Source organism: Panthera uncia, chromosome B4, assembly GCF_023721935.1.
Source record: "Panthera uncia isolate 11264 chromosome B4, Puncia_PCG_1.0, whole genome shotgun sequence".
Taxonomy (NCBI): Eukaryota; Metazoa; Chordata; class Mammalia; order Carnivora; family Felidae; genus Panthera; species Panthera uncia.
Window position 1 is genome coordinate 136,815,239 of NC_064809.1, and position 16,544 is coordinate 136,831,782.

The window sequence follows — 16,544 nt, forward strand, 5'->3', positions numbered from 1 at the left end:
GGGCCTCCTCCCGGGATTGCTGTGGGGGCTGCAGCCCTCAGGAGCTGGGCCAGAGGAAAACCCGCGGCCTCTGGGTGGAGCCCATATGCTGCAGGCCCCTCCGGGGCACGGTCTGAGCAGCGGCTGCCCGTTGGTGGGAGTTAGGCAGTTCTCCCTTGGTGGCAGCGTGGGCTGGGCGGGGGGCACTGGCCACATGCGGCCCTCAGCTGAGACAGTCACTTGTTCACCCATGATGAACACGGGAATGGCCACCCTGTCCTCATGCCCATCAGCTGTGCAGGGACCTGCCACCTGCCTGGCGGCTCCGAGGGAGCCCGGGGAAGCTTCTGACGTGTGGCCACCAGCTCCAGGGGCTCATTATTCTAGGGTCCTCATCTGTGTGCTGTTCCCAAACGGGGGAGACCTGGGGACACGCAGACCCTCACTGGCCAGAGCCGCTGTCCTCCATCGGTGAGGACCGAGGGGTCAGTGTGATAAAGCTGGAGGGCGGGGGTCTTCCCAGGTGTCTCCAGACAGAGCTCCGTCTCTCACGGCAAGGCTGGGCTGTGGTGACCCGTTTGCAAAGCTTTCCGAAAAGTTTACTTGAGCTCTTGACCCAAACACCGTATAATTGGAGGCGTAGTCCGGGTTTCAAGGTCGCGTCTCGACTCTCTTATAGATGCTCAGCGCTATGGGGTCTCCCCTTCCATCACGACGGTTTTCCTGTGAGATGGGCCCTGAGGGACCTCGTGATGGCTTGGCCAGGTGACAGCCAATTCAACTCAGTGGCTAGAGCGAGTCTGGAGCGGTGCCCCTCCCCCCACCCCCACCACGTCTCACCTCACGCCCCCGTGTTCCCTTCTCTGTGCCCACCCACCTGTGAGTGGCCCTCACGCGGGGCCCCCGTACGTGGGTGCGATACGTTAATGACTCCAGCTTCTGGGGAGAGACCCTGGGAGCATGCTGGTGTTTGCGTGTCCTAGAGCGTGGCTCCTCAGAGGGCAGCTTGCTCCCCATTAGTGGGTCATGAAATTAATTTCCTGGATCATGACCAGCATTTAAAAGAAGTTAGAAGAAATAGAGTAAAACGAGAGAGTCCCGCGTCGTGAGGGTGAATGCCGCGTAGTGAAAGGCCCACGCACGGGGTCACCAGGGAGATGGGGTCGTCACGGCAGGACACGGCGAGGTGTGGTGGCCCTGTGGCCTCGGGGCGCTCCCGCGTCTGTGTGGCCCCAGGTTCCGCTTCTCGCTCCGCTGGCCCGTGGACGTCGGCCTGCACCAGGAACGTGACCCGGGAGGACGCGCCCTCCCGTGTCCGGCGCTGAAGCCGTGACCTGCATGTGTCATCAGGTGCTCGTCCGCGCACTGGTGCTCCGTCCCCCAAACCAGATAGAGACCCACGTTCCCAGTCAGCCATTAGGCGCCACGCTTAAGTTCTGTGTGGAGCGAGCGCCCGGTTGGGGGGAGTGTCTGTCCCGTTCTGCTCAGGAACTGGGACTTTGTGGAAACCTGCTTCCCCCAAAGCACACTTCCCGAGAGCCGGCTCTGAGACGAGGCCCGGCGGCCACAGCCTGAGCTCGTCCGTGCCCAGAGGTGGACATCCTGCCCGGCTGTTCGGGACTTCAGGCAGTCAGGGGGTCACGGTGTCCTGGCATCTCGGCTAGACCCTGGGAGGGGATGCCCGGCGGCCCGGCCTGGCCTGCCGACCGGTCCCGGAGCTCAGCGCTCACTACGGACCGATTCACACGGCAGACGAGCACCAGGGCGGGGGTGGGGTTGGCTGTTGTTGATTCCTGTTGGGTCCTGCCTGTTAAAATCCCCCATGGTGCTGAGTGTCTTTCCACAGAGCCCTTGTCTGGGCCGAGAAAGCCAGCATGGGATGGGGTGGGGGCCACTGTCCCTTCCACTGCCCATCTTCACAGTCCTGAGGATGATGTGTTGTCCAGATGGCCCGCTTGGCCCGGAGCTCCCGCCTCAGCCTCCTGCAAGCTTGGGGCCCCACACCCTAGACCCTCCCACCCTGGACCCCCCCACCCTGGACCCCCACACCCTAACACCCCACCCTTGACCCCCGCACCCTGGACCCCCACACCCTAGACACTCCCACCCTGGACCCCCACACCTTAGACACGCCCCACCCTGGACCCCGCACCCTAACCCCGCACCCTGGACCCCCGCACCCTGGACCCCCACACCCTAGACACCCCCACCCTGGACCCCCACACCCTAGACCTCACACCCTGGACACCTGCATCCTAGACACCCCACACCCTGGACCCCTGCACCCTGGACCCCCATACACATTGGACCCCAACACACTGGACCCCATACCCTAGACCCCCCACACCCTAAAATCCCCACACCCTGGACCCCCACATCTAGATCTCATACCTTAGACCCCACAACCTAGACCCCCACACCCTGGACCCCCATACCCTGGACCCCCACACTCTCGACCGCCCCCACCTGGACCCCCATCCCCTGGACCCCATACACATTGGACCCCAACACACTGGAACACCATTCCCTGGACCCCGCACACTGGACCCCCACATTCTGGACCCCAACACCCTAGACCCCCCCCACCCTGGACCCCCACATCCTAGATCTCACACCCTAAACCCCCATACCCTAATCCCCTATACCCTGGACCCCCACACACTGAACCCCCTCACACTGGACCCCACACCTTAGACCCCCACACCCTGGACCCCACGCACTGGACCCCCACACACTCTCCACAACACTTGCACTGAGAATCTTACAACGACCAAGAACGTAGCAAATGTTCTGGGCCCCCCGTTAAAAAAACAAACAAAAACACACGTGCTGCTCATGTTTGCCATCTGGACACCCGTATAAAGTGACAGGGACAAGAGAAGGAGAAAGGCACAGGGGGAAGGAGAGGAGACGGCAGGAGGCACCGTGCAGGCAGGCCCTCCCGCCTGGCCCCACGGCAGACGGCCCCAGGGGGTTCGTGCCAGAGTGGGGCCCGTGTCTGGCGCGTCTCCAGGTCGGGGAACTTCCTGAAGACCCAGGTCCTGAGAAGCACAGGCCCCCTCAGCTCCCGGAGCGCTGTCTCTCTGGAGGACCCCTCCACGTGAGTCCCCTGCGGCCCCCCCAAGTGACCGTGGCCACAGCTCATTCTCACTGGGCTCTGGGGGCCGGAGGTCAGATGTTGAGGCGAGGCTCCTCCAGAGGAGAGGAGGGAGGGTCCGTCGGCCTCAGGCCGGGTCTGGGGCTCCATCGTCACGTGGCCGTGTGCCTGCGGGAGCTAGTGGTTCCCTCAGAACACTCGGCCGTCACGTCCAGGCCCGTCCCAGGTTAAGGATGATTCTGTCTCGCGAGCTTTATTTATTACATCTAAGATGACTCCGTTTCCAAAAATGTCACTTTCCGAGGTTCAGTGGGCATGAATTTTGGGTGGGACGAGGGTCCCATCCCATCCCATCCACTAACTTAAACAAGCCCAAGGTGGGTCGCCATGGTGTGGGGCCCGAGGACCCTTCTGGGAAGCCCAGCCTCTGCCCGTTGGGTCCGCAGGCCACGCTGGAGGACGTGGGGGAAAGCAAAGGGCCAGTGCTCGAGCCGGGAGCACAGAGGACGCAAACCACAGGCCGGAGGCACACGCGCCCGGAAGGCCGTGGAGCCAGCGGCCGCACAGAGAAGCTGGCGGTGGGGGGGGCCCGCGGGAGCTGGGGGTGGGAAGGCGGCAGGAGGAGGGCACGCCAGTGGGGCCACACGTCCCCGACCTCTTCCCTTCCTCCCCCAGGTGGGGTCCCTGAGCCCCCGGGGGGGGGGGGTGGTGTGCGATGGCCCCACATCCACCGTGCTCCCCTGTGAGGGGCCCCCGCCGACCTCTCTCGACACGGGGGTGAGCTGTCACCCCCATGCTCTCGCGCCCCAGGTTTGTGACAAGAGTCACGGTGGAGTTAAGACGCTGAGTTGGACACCAGGGAGATAAAAGGCATTTTGGGGGGATCACGTGTATAACTTTTATGAGGACGGAAGTTTAAAATATGTATAAAATGCACACGTGAGCACACGTGCACCTGTGGTTACACACGCGTGTGCATTTGTGTGCACATACACCTGCACGAGTGTGTGTGTGCAGAGCAGATTCTGTTAGCCCGCTGGTGGAAGGACGGAGCCCCAGAAAGTCGTAGCGTCGACTGTTGACGAGAAGTAGGAAACACAGAGACCAGTTCAGGAGGTCCGAAGAACACAGGGTCCAAAAACGGAGAGAAACGGAGGAGAGAAGCTTATCAAAGAAATGTGTAAGAAAAGAAATCCCCAGAGCTCGAAGGTGCAGGTTGCGGAGGGAGGGGTGAGTCAGCGCGGGGCCGCGGGCCGGCCCAAAGCCGGAGGGGAAAGGGTCACGTACGGACTCGGATGCGGCCGCTGCTGTCCTGCCCAGTCGCTCGAAGCCAGACCTGAGCAGCACACGTCTTCCCAATTTCCAGGACGCAGCTCCCGACCTGGGGTTCCGGGACTGGAGGAATGTTCCCGGGTGCGGGAGAGAGCGCCTCCAGCCGGCGGGGCCCCTCCGTGCACCCCCTGTGGTGGGAATAAAGTCCTCCATCCGCGAAGAGGAGGACCGAGCAGGACGAGCCCCGGCGGAGCCCCGGCCCAGCCCGCTGCAGCCGTGGGGCCCCCAAGCTTTGGGCCGGTCTCGCGTTTCTCCCCCACGGGAGAGCTTTCTTTATTATGTATCTATGAGCCCGTTATTTGTGAGGCACTGCGGGTCCGGGAAGTCCCGGTGGGCACGAGCCCTGCCCCCACAGAGCCCCAGGAGGGTCCTCAGGTGACTCCCCGGGGAGGCGACGGCTGTCTGAAGTGGGCAGAGACAGTTGGAGGAGAGCGGTCCACACGGGCACCTGCGGCCTGCTCCCAAGACAGCCTGGCTTCTTAGGAGCTGGGGGGGGCCCAGTCGTCTCCAAGGGTGAGGCAGGGCCCCAGGGGATATGGAAGATGCCGGAGAGAGTCCCTTCTGCATGTGCCGGGGGCACAGGGACAACTTCAGGAGGGCTTTGTCTTTGTGAGGCCGGCTGGGGCCACGGGCTCGAGGTCACTCTGTCAGGGAGAGGGTTGCAGATGAGACTCTGTGGTCCCAGCTGCAGAGGAGGGGACCCACTGGGTCTGCGGTGTCAGAGAGGGGACACGGCGGCAGCCGTTGTGGCGCAGGGAGGGGTGGGGAGGGGCAGGGGTCAGGATGGACTCGTGTTTCCGGCCTGGTGACTCCTGTAGGCATCCAGGACCACCCCCCGGCCCACACACTAGGTGCTAGGCCGTCCGAAGTCAGCGTGGCAGCCCCCGGGGTCCGTGGCTGGGGTGGGGGGTTGGAGGCCCCCAGCGGGGAGGGTGGCGGTCGTGGAGGGAAGCCCAGAGGCGTCCACCACAGAGCGGCCGACCTGTGTGTGGTGCGTCTGTTCCCCTGTCTCTGCGAGGGGTCCCCTGGTCCCTCCCAGCCCCCCCAGGCCCACGGGTCAGTAGGAATTCCCGCAGCCTTGCCGACCTTGGGGGTTGTGTGCGCCCAGCTTTCTGTCCCCTGTGAGGCCTCCTTCCGTCCCTCCGTGCTCAGGGCGACCCAGGGCTCCTTCGCTCCTGAGTTCCAGGACTTCCGGGAACGTGGACGCAGTCTGTCACTTCCTGCAATCGCTGTGCCCCCAGCCTGGCTCTCCCGGCCGCTGAAGGCCCGCTCGCCCGTCTGGCTGTCCACCCGCCGCACCGGCCGGCATGTCCTGAGCACTCCTAGTGCCCGGTCCGGGCCAGCCCGTGCTGCGCGTGGAAACTGCAGGTTCTGGCCCCACCGGGAGGGGACGTGCTGCTGGTCCCTTTCGTGGGCCCCGGGCCTTCAGGGCTCTCCAGACGTGCCTGCCAGCCGTGAGCCCCTACAGGTGGGATCATCCTGACAGCTTCCAGGAGCTCAGTGCCTCGTGGAGGTGTTTGGGGGCCTCTGGTTTGTCTCTGATCTTGAATGAGCCATCCCAGCAATTAGAAGCTTTTATTACAGAGCGGGGTCTCAGCTGCCGTTCTGCTGCTCATTCTGAAAACCAATAAAAGAAAATGACTCTGGGCCCCGAGCGAGGCAGCGCGGGGCTTTATTGGCCGGAGGCCACAACTGGCTGGCTTGTGGCAGGTATTTCCTTGTCTGCTTTGGGGAGAGGGAGACAGTGGTCCCTGCGGATCTGCGGGGGTTTCCATCAGTCCCCCCGGCAGGTGTCCCAGGCCCCCAGCAGAGTGCCCCCGGCTCTGTGCGTCGAGGCCCTTCCCGGCGTGCCCAGCCTCTGCAGGCAAGCTCATTTGCCACGTTCCCCTCCCAGGGCACCCGTCCGTGTAGACAGGGCTCCCTCCTGCACACATTGCCCCAGGCCGGCCTCTGTTTCAGAGAAATACACCCTGGGAACCCTGAGAGCAGCCCGGGGTGCAGGGCGCATGGGCTCCTGGGAAGGCGCCTGGAACAGACCGTGATGTCAGCGGGGAACCTGGGCCCTGTGTTGATCCAGGTTGGGCTGTGTCTCCCCTCGGCCCCTGGCCCAGGATTTGGGGGGCAGGTGGGGAGACCACAGCGGGCTCTCAGGAAGTGGGCCTCCGGGTGGGACGGTGCAGGTCAGCAGGGCATGGGGTCAAAGACAGGCGCAGAAGACGAGGCTGGGGCTCCAGGAGGCTCCTCATCAGAGCGCAGGATGGGACGAGGGCCCCGCGGGATAATCCCCGGTCCAGCTTGTGCCGTGTCCGCCGTGGTGGGTTCCCGAGGAGGGAATTAGCGGCCGCCCTCGCCCCTCGTAGAGTTCTATTACGCATCTTGGCGCGAGGATGAGACGGGTAATGGACGTGCCTCTAACGGACAAACAGGATTTTCAGCTGGAGAGTTTCTGTTGGGATCCGTGCGGTGGGGGCATATGGCGGAGCCCCTCACGCCCTGCACGCGCCCGCGAGGATGTGCTTTCTGGCATCTGTTCAGGGCTCTCCTCTCCCGCGGCGGATGCCGGGCAGAGCTTTGGCTGAGAAACCGCGCACGGTGGCCCGTGGCTCAGGGCCTCCCCTGCCGCCTGCAAGGATCAGGGGACAGAGGGCCAGCTGTGCCGTGAGGTCTGGGGCTGAGCGGCCCCTCCCGCAGGGCCGAGGGGCCGCCGTCCATCAGGCATGTGGAATCGGATGGAATGGTGTTTATGGCGGGTCCGCTGGAGCCCAGGCAGTGCACAGAGCGTGGCCCGGGTGTGCCCTGCCGGGAGGGAGGCATCTGGGCTCAGGATGGGGCGTGGCCGCCCGGGGGAGCGGAGGGGAGGAGGGCGGAGACGCGGGAGGACTCCCAGCCAGCCCCTCTCATCTGCCCTCTGGGAGCATCTCAGCAAATACGACGTCCTGCCAGGACAAAGGGCTTTTGTCAGGTTTCTAGGATTAGCGTCCAGCGAGGCCGAGCGGAGGGCAGAACTCCCCCGAGCAAGTCAGTGCCCGCACCCAGCTAATTCTTTCTGCCGCACAAACAATGAAAAATACCGAGTCATTACTCTGATCCCTGTCTGCAATCCATTTTGTGTTCCTTGAATCACTGCTATTTATCACCACAGTAATAGCTGGACGTTTTAATAGATTCCGTGTGTAAACAAAGAACGCGGACGGCCGGCCCGGCACCAGCTAGCATCGTGAGCTGCGGCAGTCTTCATTTGCTCGGCAGAAGCGAGCCCAGAAACGGAAAATTGGTTTGACCAAGCCCGCATTTTTTCCGTGGGCACTTTCGGCTGATTTCGCGATGGGAGACATTACGTGCTGGTAGCTGTTTATGGTAACGGCACTGCATCAGTCTCAATTTTCCTGAAAGCAGTTGTTCTCTGGATTGTTTTAAATACGTAAATGGCACACGGTTGAATTGCGGGGGGACGTGCCCAGTGGAGAAACCAGTGGGCCTGGGACGAGCCCCCCGCCACGGGGTTGGGGCGTCCCTCATGCCACAGAGGTGATGCCAGCCCGCCAAGCCGACCACATCAGGGTTGGGGACGGGCCCTAGCGCGAGGCCTGGGAGGCTCAGTTCTGCCGTCCCCTCGCCCCTGCATGGGCAGCTGGGGCACAGTGTAGGGGCTCTCCCTCCCCTCCCCCCTCCCCTGCCCCCACCCCTATCCTTCCTGGAGCCATGTTGGATGCTTGGGATACAGGGAGGAAGCCTGCCTAGTCCTGCCCCTCACAGAGCTGACCCTCCGTGGAGGGACAGCAGCGGACGGGCCCCCGTGACAGTCCATGGAGGGACAGCTTTCGGCCCCATTTGGGCTTGCACAAGCGGCCATCGCTTAGACATGAGGTCAAAAGTGTCTGCTGAATAGATGGGGAGAAAATGCCGGCCTTCGGAAGGCACTGGCCAGGCCTCCGTGTCCCACCGCTCACCCTGATGCCTGGGGCTCTGGGATGCAAAAGGGTCAAATGGTCCCAAGTCTCAGCAGTCCACAGGGAAGGTGGGGACCCTGCCTCAGACACAGTATGTGCCCCCCCCCCTCCGTAAGGGAATCTTCTGGAGTGAGCGGACCGGCTGCTGCCACCACATTGCCCACCCTGCCAGCCCACCACATGGCCGTGGGCTGTCAGGGCCTGCCCTGTGCCTTTGCCCAGAGCTCTCCTGCTCTCCCAGAAGTCAAGGGGGGTCCCTGCGACCCCACGAGCATGAAGGGGCCACCTTGTCAACAGCGAGTGTTTGATAAGAGCTGATCAAGTTCAGAGTGATCCCAAGTTACTGGGACTGTTTGTGTTAATTCTGTCTTCTGGTCCCCGCTTTCGTGAGCTTTTGGGCAAAGTGATCCAAAACATGTTTTTTCCTGTTGGTTTAATACGTCCTTATGATCTTACAAATGACATTGCTTAGGGCTTTGCTTCTTTGTAAAGGACAGAGGTAAACCCAGCCCCTCTCGGCTGTGCTGTGATGTGTAAGATCACATAAGCGAGAAGTCAGTCGGTCAGTGTGCACACTGCACAAGCCTCCAGGGCAGGATGCCTTCCCTGCCTGGCGCCCACGTCCCAGCCGGCCCCTTGCACCCCTGGTTCTGATCATGCTGCACCTGTCTCCATTGCTGTGCCTTCGGGCTCTGTCCTCTGTGCGCCCGGCGTGGGGGGCTGCTGATCCCAGGCCAGCTGTGCCGCCTGGACAGCAGCACCGGGGACAGGGTCCTCCGCCGGCCGACCCCTCCCAGTTGTCTGCGTGCCACTTGGGGACCACACGGCATGTGACGTGGACACTCATTAAAGATCAGTCTAAAACACAGAAGGATTTCTGTCTCAACCCGAATTACCTTAAACGTCAACTCCCAGTTCCACCCGAGGCGTATACTGGACAACGTGGGTCCTGGGTGGTGGGTCCAGAGCCGCCACCACTGGGTTCTGGCACCCATCCTCCCTCGCGTCTTCTCCCCTGGCCGGAACACCGAGCTCGGCCCCGCCAGGCGCTGTGTGTGACCCCCCTCCCCGCCGCTGTGCCCTGCTCCGTGACAAGCCTCCCACTCTCCGGCCGCTTCTCCGCTTTCTGCGTGAGATCGTCCCCACCCCGTTCACGTGGTGATATTTCTCATGCACACGTTGGTAGCCTCAGTTTCCTCATCTGTGGGATGGGGGAAGAGTGCACCCCAGGCTGACCTCACAGGTCCCTGGGGTGGTGGGAAAGGGAGAGAACGGTTTATGAAAGCCCAGGGGAGTCGGTGTGGGTCTGAGTGTTGCTGTTTTCCTCGTGTGGCACCTTCCGGAATATTCTGGAGTGCTCACATCCCCAGTGGCTGCATCATCAGGAAGAAGCCATACCCGCAGCCCCTTCTGGGAAGCCCCCCGCCCATCTGGTAGTGGGCGCTGGGTAGCAGGAAAGCCTCGGGGTGCTGGCCGCGTTGCCGCGTCTCTTGGTTTTGTTTGAATTTTGGCTGCGTCTCACTTTGTGTCGTCTCTGCCCACGTGGCTTCAGGTTTTCATGGGACTGATGAATGGGGGAGGGAGGAGCTTCCCTCGTCCCCATTACCACAGCCATCCACGCTATGACGGAACCAGCTTGTTGGACATTTGGAGGAGAGAGGAATGGTCTGATCCTTCCTCCACGTCTGCGAAGAACCGGCCGGGGCCCCCTGGATTCATGTGGCGGCTGGACTTTCTGGACTCACATGGTGTCACGCTTGTTACGACAGCTGCGTGGCCTTTGCCTCGCGTCCGGTCTTATGTATTTTCGGAAATAAAACCAATTGGCCATCGCATCCTGACTCAAAGAAAAGAGAGACACGTGCTGAGTTTGGTACCCTCGCCATGGGCGTGTCGCACGTGGATGGGAGGCCCCTTCTTGGCACAGTGCTTTACCGTCTATGCTACCCAGCTCCGACGAGAACCTCCTAAAATGCAGAGAGAACCTGCGACTTCCTCATCGCGCCCGGGCCCGCCCTCGAGCCCCAGGCCCGGCTGCACCGACGGGGAAACCAGCCTGCAGAGGTGGGGTCGGGCCAGCAGGAGCGCCCCCGATCGCCCTGCAGAGACTGACTCCCAGCAGCGTGACAGGACAGGAGGCGGTGGGTGGAGGTGAGCTTCACTGGAAGGGGCGGGGTGGGCAGGAGAGGGCAATGCGGTGGCTCACGCAGGGGCCTGTGTGTCCACTCAGTTCAGCGTTCTCAAAAGACCATAAAACTCTCCAGCCGAGGCAGAGCATCTGACCCCCCAAAGGGGATAAACACCACTGGGAGCCGCCCCCCCCGCCCCGGTTGAGAGGCTGTTGGGGTCACGTGAAGGCTGGGGGTCTCTGTGCATCCAGACCTTCGAGACCAGCCTGAAACCGCAGGGCTCCCCCCTCCCCTGCCCCGCCCAGGAACCCAGAGGAAGGCTGGAGACTTGCTTGCCACCGGGCCTCTTGGCTCATTCCAGGCCAGGCTAGGCCTCTGCTTGTCCGAAGGGGGTTTAAAAAAACATCAGAGCCCAAGTTCAAACAGGAGCCTGTGGGAAAATGCACACTGTGGAAAGGAATACTTCATAAAGAATTAAAGGCAGAGTTAGCTCTGACAAGAGTTGTTTAAGGTACACAGAGGAGACTTCTGGAGAATGTCTGCTGGTGAGTGTCAGAGACATACAGGGGGCTGTGCCTTCTGTGACCCGGGAGCCGCGAGCCACAGAGAAAGGACCGCCCGGGGCAAAGGAGGTTTGCTGGGTGAGCTGGAGGAAAGGCAGGATACCCGAAACATGAGTGGAATCGAGAAAGGTGTTGGGAGCTGCGAATGAAGGAACCGTCCCTGCAGAAAACCGATTCTGTGAAGTGTGGGGGTCTTCAGCCAAGGAACAAGTCATAGGAGAAAGCCACGAAATGAGCCAGAGAGAAAAAAGTCGGTAGGTGTGAGGGCAGAGGGCACATTCCTAACCTGAGAAACGGGGCACTCCAGAGGGGAAGCCACTGTGACCAGGAAAGAAAGAATCGTCAGATTAGGGCAAAAATAGGACTGGAAAGAAAACCCCCAACTACAAACGATACAGAAGCATCAGGACCCATGCACCCCATGGCCTTGTGTTTGCGTGGAAAGGATGAGAGGGGGCTGCCTCATCCCAAGCCAGGTTAAATCAGGGAAATAAAATTAAGACAGGAGGACAGAGGTCCACAGAACCTACGAAGGCAGAGACCAGGCGCCCTCTGAACCGGAAGGAAAGGAAGGAACACCACCAGGGATTTGACTGAAACATACTGTCACTTAAGAATTCAACCCCACTTCGGGGCCCCTGGGTGGCTCAGTCGGTTGGGCGTCCGACTTCGGCTCAGGTCATGATCTCACAGTTTGTGAGTTCGAGCCCCACGTCGGGCTCTGTGCTGACAGCTTGGAGCCTGGAGCCTGCTTACGATTCTGTGTGTGTCTCTCTCTGCCCCTGCCCCGCTCGCACTCTTGTCTCTCTGTCTCAAGAATAAATAAACATTAAAAAAAAAAAAAAAAAAGAATTCACCCCTAGTTCGAGTTGCTTTTCAGACCAAGGGACTAAAGAAGACAGTTTTAAATTTGCGAGGATTTAGAAAGTCTACCACCCACAAAGCTTCCCTGAAAACATGAACAAAAATCATCTGAAGCCAATTGAAGAAATAAAAATCAAGAGCTGATGAGGGAAAAGGTCATGTGTGAGAAGAAGAACGGTGATTCTCGATACCAACAGATACGTGCAGTCAAACAAATCACCCCTGTGAGTGTGCTTAGGAAGTTGAACGCAAATCCACAGCATGTATTTAGTACGCTGTATATTGTGAAAGATGATCGTTGTGTGATAGTAAACCAGTTTGTAGCCTCTGGTGAGATCAACAGAGGCCGACATGCCAGAGCGGCTGGTGAGTAAGAGAAGAGTGACCTAACGTCTGTTCGTGGAGTAGAGGACCCATGAGGACTTAGATCGTTAGAGACATGGCTTCATCATTGAGACTGCGTTCGATTACACAAAGGTGGCCGATAATAGAAGAACCTGATTCCTTCAAACTATGGCTGAGGAGAAAGCATGTGAAACGTGCATGTGTATAAAGACCTGAACTGTGAACGGACCCTAACCAGAAATCAGAGTGGGCCGTGCTATTCATGACAACTTCTGTGCCAGCGGTGACAATAAACGTAAGTGGGTTAGTCTCCCCTACTAAAAGGCAAGGACTGCTTAAATCAGGTTTTAAAATAATCAAATATACTGAAATCGTTGTTGCGCTGTACGTTGATGTGGATGTAAACTTTAGAAATAAAATTTAAATTAAATAAATAAATAAATAATCAAACATAGGAAACCTTCTAAGGGCACTCCTACAAACAAAAATTTTAAAGCAACAAATAAATAAAGGTATACCTGGCCAAGGAGAGGGAAAGGAAATCAGTAGGTAAACATGACCAAATTGGAACATGTCGATTTAATGCTTAAAGGTGATACATGTAGGGTCATACAAATGTTTATAGTTATTGACGCATATCGATAATTAAAGTCCAGCATAATGAAAGTATCATGGATTAGCATACATTTCTGTGACGCAAGCCTGACTGCAAATAAACAAAATGATCAGAAACGTAACTTTTAGTTGGAAATTTATACAACCCTTACATCTGTGTTAAGATCAAGTAAAAACCACAGATAACAATAAAAATAACCAGGACGTAGGTCTTTTGAACAATAAAAATATCACAGCTGAATTTGCAGCTACGTACTGAACATTAACATACGAACAGGATGTTTCCAGTTGCCCACGGTTGATGAAACCCTTGCAGAAGAATCCATAATCCACGAATGGAACCTGCCTAAGAGGGGAAATGTGTCAACCTTCTTTTCTGGTCACTTTCCAGTATATGTAAGATGCCCCCCAAAATAAATACATAATAGTAATAACCCCAGCAGCCAGTACCTTCCCACGGTGTTTTGGTCAAATGGAAGGTCGGGGTGGGGAGGTGCGGAAGGAAGAAAAAAGGGAAGTCGCACTCGAGTAGCCGCGTGCAGGGTCTGAAGTCAGTCTGTTGCTCGAGGACCTGACACCTGCCTAACTCAGAGCTTCCTGTGCCTCAGTGTCTACATCTGTAAAATGGGTGGGATGCCAACCCCCTCGCTTTCCAAAGCTGCCATAGAATTGAAGGATTTAGAACAGTAATCCTGTCCGAGGAGAGCCAGCACATCCCAGACAATAAAGTCCATGCAGTTTAATCACTTTCCAAATGTTATAAGAGCCACACACGGTGTATTGCCAGGCACAGTGAAAGATGGACTTTGGTATACTAATGTCTTTAAGTAACTTTATCTTTAAACTTTTTTAAGGTTTATTTGCTTTTGAGAGAGGGAGACAAAGTGTGAGCAGGGGAGGGGCAGAGAGAGCAGGAGACACAGAACTTGAAGCAGGCTCCAGGCTCCGAGCTGTCAGCATAGAGCCCGACGCGGGGCTTGAACTCACAGACCGTGAGATCATGACCTGAGCCGAAGTCGGACACTTAATTGGCTGAGCCACCCAGGCGTCCCAACAGCCGTGTTCTTAAAAACATTAATGTGCAGGTGTCTTTTCCCCAAATACTGGAAAATTGCCCCATTCGTTTTAGGGACTAGGGAAACCACGACACCTGCTGTCTCCCCAGAGGTCCGAGAACACACAAAGCCATTGTTGTCCACAAAGACTGTGTCTGTGATGTGGCTCGGGCCGTGTGCTGAGCACTGGACTCACACAGCAAAGTGCCCTTGGGGGACCCCGTGTGCCCTGCATTGTTTTGGGCAAGTGGATACATCTGGGGGACCCCCGGAATGTGTGGGGGTGATTGGGACACACATCGCCCGTACCTGCATAAAGTAACAGAGTGCTGAATAACTCAGTCCTTTAAGAAACACAGCAGGCACCACGGAGTAGATTAGGTAAGAAATAAACATCTATTTTAATATTTTAGAATCAGAAAAGACAACCAGCCCCACAAGAGGCTCAGATAAACACGAGCTCTAATTCCATAGATGCTGAAAAAGGCACCAGGCAGGAACCACATTTATTCCTAAGGAAAATCTCAGACCACAGCATCCATACCACAGACCTCCAAGGCCACCTGGAGGAGAAGGCAGGCGGCCCCCCCACCCCGGAACCTAACATCCATCTGAGATGATGCTGAGGCAGCCAGCAGCCGTCTCCGTGATGACCTTCTCGAAGATCTGGCAAGTGCAGGCACGTAATTATTTGAAACGAGAAAATACAGTCATTGTTACCCACAGATGAGGAAAACAGGTGTTTCCAAGCCTCTGCAGAAGCCGCTGAAATGCCTTGAAAAGTAATCAGTTTATTAAAATGGACCAATTATGAATACAGAGGGTTGTCCCCTTGTGTTCGTCTGTACGTTTTTGCAGATAGAAGCTGAGATCAGATAAGCTCTAGGTCAGAGGTCAGCAAACTATGGCCTGGTGGCCAAATCCGGCCCCCTACTTCTCTTTATAAATAAAGTTTTATTGGAACACAGCCTTCCTTTCATTACAGATGGTCTAGGGATGCCTCGGGGCTGCAGCAGCAGACTTGAGTGGTTGCAGGAGAGACTTTACCCCCTGCAAAGCTGAAAATCTGTACCCCCCCACCCTTTGCAACTTGAGTTTGCCAACCCGGGGCTAGGTGAGGGGAAGTCCTCCGAGCCTGCTCGCGGGGATACGGAATTAGCAGCTGGTTGAACGTGGTGAACGTCATTTAGGAGGCGAAAGCAGGTGAACTTGCCCGCAGACTTTAGGAAGAAACTTGCCTACCTGGCCGTGGAGGAGGGGCTAGAGAAAACAGAAGCTGGTTCCGTTCCTACTTGAAGGCAAATGTGTTTCAGAAGCGTAAGGGTGTGTTCAAAATACACAAGTGAATTAAACCCGAGTAAGTAAGAGGGAGGGGAGATCTCTGTTGATACCAGGAGAAAACACCTGAAGTCACTCGAAATAACATTTTAGTGAGAAAAGGTTGATTACCTGTGTGAAGATAACGGCAGAGTCTTATCAGGAGACAATTAAAGGGATTTGAATAAATCCCTTTTTCGATAAAGTCGATGAGTGCCTAAACCCTGTGTGGTTGTCTGTGCCTTCAGATTTAATTTTTAGATTTAATACAAGTTCAGTCAAATCTCCGATGAAGTTTTTGGGAACATCACAAGGGATTGTACGTTTCGTGGGAGGGTAGGTCCGTCACGGTGGAGGTGGAGGAAGGCTCTGGGACAGAGGCCACCGAGGCGTCCACGTCCCGCCGGGCGTGCACTTGGCTGTGCAGGGGGAGCTTGTGGGTGGTTGAGCCCCGGGCTGGGGGCTACCGAGCGGCCCCCAGGCTGCACCCCAGCCGTCACCCCCCTGGTCCTTGATACAAGGACCGAGGACAGACTTAAAACCTGATGCAAAGTGTTAGCCTTCCCAGCGTTACTTCCTGCTGCACGGACACATGGCCCCGAGTGGAACGTGGGCATCAGTGGGATGGACTGAGGGGTGCGGTGAGCTGCCCAGACCAGCGGGGGAGGGACGGGCCCCCGACAGCGGGCCGGGGAAAACGGGCTTCGTATTTGAGGGCAACTCAAGTCAGAGTCTGACCGCTCACCTCACTCCACATTGAATTCCCCGGGGACTCCAGACTGGACGTGGCCACCCAGACCGTGGGACGGCAGGAGAAAGTGAGGGGACAGGTGGCTTCAGGGTGAGGACAGGGATGCAGTCGCTATAAATCGTGTCTGAGGAATCGGGAACAACCAGGAACACTTCGGACAGTACACATGCTCAGACGCTGTTGTGCACACGCACGTAAATCCACCTGTTCAGGCTGACGGCCACCGTGAGCCATAGACTGTTCTCCCCACTGTACAGATGAGGACGCCGTGAGGTTCCAGAGTCAGCCGGAGCCTGACAGGCCCACGCGGGGCCCCGCCTTCAGCGGGCCGCCCGGACTTACCTTGACAGCCCAAACCTCCGAAAGCCAAACCCACCTTCCCAAAAACAGACAGGTCGCAGGGTCGGGAGGCAGTGGAGCCCCCACAGCAGGGCTGGCTCCGAACCGCACGGAGGAGGGACGGCACGCAGACAGGAGGCTAGCCCAGCGGCAGGGAGGTCCGGAAACGGCAAATGGGAACAGCGAGGAAAGTGGGGAGAGAGACCCC

The 16,544-nt window shown here is 58.0% G+C and overlaps 1 protein-coding gene across 1 annotated transcript in view; it reads left to right on the top strand.

Moving 5' to 3' along the window:
- The window catches only part of TAFA5 (TAFA chemokine like family member 5), a 76,338-nt gene that overhangs the window by 42,113 nt on the left and 17,681 nt on the right, over positions 1 to 16,544 (top strand). The window lies entirely within an intron of this gene.